The following is a 3,968-nucleotide window of genomic DNA, read 5'->3' on the forward strand; positions in this document are numbered from 1 at the left end:
GGTCTCGAACCTGCGGGCTCAGGCAATCCACTCACCTCAGCCTCCCAAAGGCGCGGGATTACAGGCTGAGCCACCGAGCCCGGCTACAGCCCTTTTAACTGTTATCCACTGTCATTATACTGAAGCCTGGTTAGCAGGGTGGCAAAGTGTGGAGGAGAAGTCTTACATAATCTTATGATTAAATTCCAGTTTTTTATGGCGTGTGTCTCTGGACTGTGACCTTCACAAGTGTTCTTTAGCTCCTTTCCCTTACATGAGACTAGAAGCCTAAAGGGGGCTAGAGTAGGAGGATTGCCTTTCCCTCAGCTGGTATTTCCCCTTTTCCTGAAGAGTAGGCCTTTATTATGAAGAAGGCTCTGAGTGTATTTCATAAAAGTACGGTTTCCTTCCCACTGCCAGAATCATGAGGGGAATCTTTCTGTGATATTCACAGCAAGAATATGGTAAGGTTTTTGGAGGCAAAGTCCATAAATGTGTACTCTTCCCATTGCAGATCTCCAGAGGTTTCTTACTCTCATACTATTCCACACTCAATCTTCAGCAATCATCAAAAATACCATTTAAGTGTTTTTACTTGTTTAAGTAACCAGCAGTTTCTGCTTTAAGTAGGAGAGAGGCTACGACTCTCTGGATTTACATTTTCTTTAGAATTTGGAATGGAAGCTGGGCAGGGTGGGCTCATGCCTATAATTTCAGCACTTTGGGAGGTGGAGGACAGAGGATTGCCTGAGCCCAGGAGTTCAAGACCAACCTGGGCAACTTGGCGAGACTTTGTCTCTATAATAAATTAAAAGAAAAAAAAATCAGCCAGGTGTGGTGGCATGGACCTGTGGTTCCACATACTTGGAAGAATGGGACAGAAGGATCGCCTAAGTCCAGCAGGTCGAGAATGCAGTGGCCGTAAGAAGTCACTGCAAGCTGGGTTCGGTGGCTCAGCCTGTAATCCCAGCACTTTGGGAGGCCGAGGTGAGTGGATTGCCTGAGCCCGCGGGTTTGAAACCCGCCTGGGCAACTTGGTGAGACCTCATCTCTGTAATAAATCAAAAAATTAGCCGGGCATGGTAGCACGCGCCTGTAGTTCCAGCTACTTGGAAGGCTGAGGTGGAAGGATCGCGGGAGCCCAGCAGGTCGAGGCTGCAGTGCCCGGGAGTGGCCACTGCACTCCAGCCTGGGTGACAGAGTGAGACTCCAACTCAAAAAAAAAAGGCCACTGCACTCCAGCCTGGGCAAAAGAGTGAGACTCTGACACACACACACACACAAAGAATTTGGAGGGTGGTCATTTTCCCTCTGACTTCAGTTCGCTGCTGGGTCTGAGAAACGTCATTGGTTCTCAGTTTCTTCAGATATTTTTCTGGTCATAAGTACAGGCTTCCAAGTTCTTTACATATGGGAGCTGAAACTGGAAGTCTGGTTATGGAGTTTAACAAGGTAGCTAACAACCAGTGAAAATTGCTTTTGTCTTCTCTGTTCAGCTGAATATCAGATCTGGGAATAAAGTTGCCTTGAAAATTCAGCTGCTCCATAACTATTAGCTCTTTTCTCTTTCAGGTACAGGAAATGTGCAGGGATCCCTAACCTGACATCTCCACTCTAAAATTCTTTTTTTTTTTTTTTTTTGGAAAACTGGACCATTTTAATGTTTTTTTACAATTTAAATTTATTTTTACATTTTAATGGACCATTTATTTATTTACAGTTTAATAAATAGTTCTCTTGATGACTGCAGACACATAAGGCTGTTTGGTAGTATTCAGAAATAGCACTGTAAAGTTGCTTTTCCTGAATGTGGTCAATAATTATAAGTAATTACTTGTATGAAACTGCTGTCAAACCAGTAACACTGCATTTATGCATCCATCCTTTTCAGGATTGTTGGTCACCTGGGCATATTTCCCCTAAATAACTTTGCCTTCTTGTATCACAAGGCCCAACTCGCTCACACTGACCTCAATGACAGTACCCTTGGTAATAACACCCAAAATTGTAATATAGTGGGCATGAGGGATTCTTGTTTACACCAAGTATTGTCAGGCAAAAGGAGGGTTTCAGTGCAGGATGTGTCACATGGGTTTCTTGAAATGTAAGCCCATCGGCCTAATGAATCTTTCATATTTGGGTGGTTTTTTTGTAAAGCCATCTCCAACAAAGCAGACTTTAGCAACCATCCTCTTCCATGACTTCTTTTCTTTCCCATTCAAATAACTTTTAATACTTCTATTTCTCCCTGGGCATGAACTTTAGGCAAGGGAACTTCCCATTTTCCTACTTTTTTTCTTTTTTGTTGTGTGTGTGTGTGTGTGTGTGTTGGAGTCTCACTCTGTCCCCCAGACTGGAGTGCAGTGGCTGCTCCCGGCCACCGCAGCCTCGACCTGCTGGGCTCCAGTGATCTTTCCGCCTCAGCCTTCCAAGTGGCTGGAACTACAGGTGTGTGCTACCACGCCAGGCTAATTTTTTTTTTTAATTTATTGTAGAGATGAGGTCTCACCAAGTTGCCCGGGCAGGTCTCGAACCTGCTGGCTCAGGCAATTCACTCACCTCGGCCTCCCAAAGCGCGGGATTACAGGCTGAGCCACTGAGCCTGGCTTTTCATGCATCTTGATAGCCTTTTTCATTTGTATTTTCTCAGCATGCCACTACTTATGGTAGAGCTTAGCCTTCAGACCAATCATCTTTTTTGTCTTCTTTGAACATTCATGAACCTCTCAACTTTACTTCTTTCTTTTTTTCTCATGGTAATCCAAACGATATCCATAACCTTACAGTGTAATTTAATATACTTGTTTTGCATGGTGACTGCAGAGCCGCTATGGTGAATAAGTGCTCAGCTTTCGGATCTGAGACCCACGAGCTTACTGCACATGGGCTGTGACAGGAAAAGGGTCCACCCCAAAATTCTTAACCTGGAGTACTAATTAGAACTCACATCTCCTGAATCAAAGTTACTGGTAATGAAGTCTTCATTACTTAGCCTAGAGTGACCAGTCTCTGAGCCTTGGGAGTATGTTTTAAAGGGAGGTTGCATAGTAGAGTATGGAGTGCCCAGACTTCAGAGCCAGGCAGTCCAAAGTCTGAATATGGGCTTTGTCACTAACTATTTGTGTAGCTTTGACAAAGGTACTTGACGTCTTTATAACCCAGTTTCTTCACCCTTAGAGCGGGGCTGGTGCCTGGTGTGGTGGCTCACGCCTGTAATCCCAGCACTTTGGGAGGCTGAGGCGAGAGGATTGCCTGAGATCAGGGATTTGAGACAAGCCTGGGTGACATGGTGAGACCTTGTATCTACAATTAAAAAAAAAAAAATCCCACACACTGGTGGTTCCAACTACTTGGAAGGCTGAAGCAGAAGAATTGCTTGAGCTCAGCAGGTCAAGGCTATGGTGGCCGTGAGTGTGCCACTGCACTCTAGCCTGGGAGAAAGAGTGAGACTCCAACTCAAAAAAAAAAGGGCAGGGGGTGGGGGAGGCTGGTGATCCTACTTCACAGGATTCTTGTGTATGTTAACTGAGAAAACTATTTCTTGCACCACCAGCATGTATTAGGTCTTTCTAGTTCCTTTTAAAATTCTGATCTATTCATATTATGGGGTGGGCTGGAGAAAGTAGGAAAAAATAAGTGAGAACACCATGGTTCTTTTCAAGGTCATAATTGCTAAGACATTGTCACTGTGCTCTTGGTTGCTGTGACTTCAGAGCTTTGTATACTCTGTACATGGCTTTACATGACTCCTTACTAAAAGAACATTTTTGAATAGGTATGCCTCCCTCCTCCTTGTAGTCATGTGTCACAGAAAAGTTGATTTCATTTCCAGGAGTGAGTCTTTTTGATCTAGGCACAGTCTATCCCCTTGGCACTCTCTGGTTCAAGAAGAGGTGGGGATCTACTTCCACTCAATGAGACATTAGGGGAAGACTACAGAGGATTTCTGAGGAAAATGTCCTCACTCATAAGAAAAAAGCATCAGAAAA

General features: G+C 44.3%; 1 pseudogene; it reads right to left on the reverse strand.

The window, feature by feature from the left end:
* Positions 1-1,829: 1,829 nt before the first annotated feature.
* On the reverse strand, positions 1,830-2,791 carry LOC103253045 (annotated as a pseudogene).
* Positions 2,792-3,968: the final 1,177 nt, after the last annotated feature.

This window comes from Carlito syrichta, unplaced genomic scaffold (genome assembly GCF_000164805.1).
Source record: "Carlito syrichta isolate Samal-C Ts95f unplaced genomic scaffold, Tarsius_syrichta-2.0.1 Scaffold65477, whole genome shotgun sequence".
Lineage (NCBI taxonomy): Eukaryota > Metazoa > Chordata > Mammalia > Primates > Tarsiidae > Carlito > Carlito syrichta.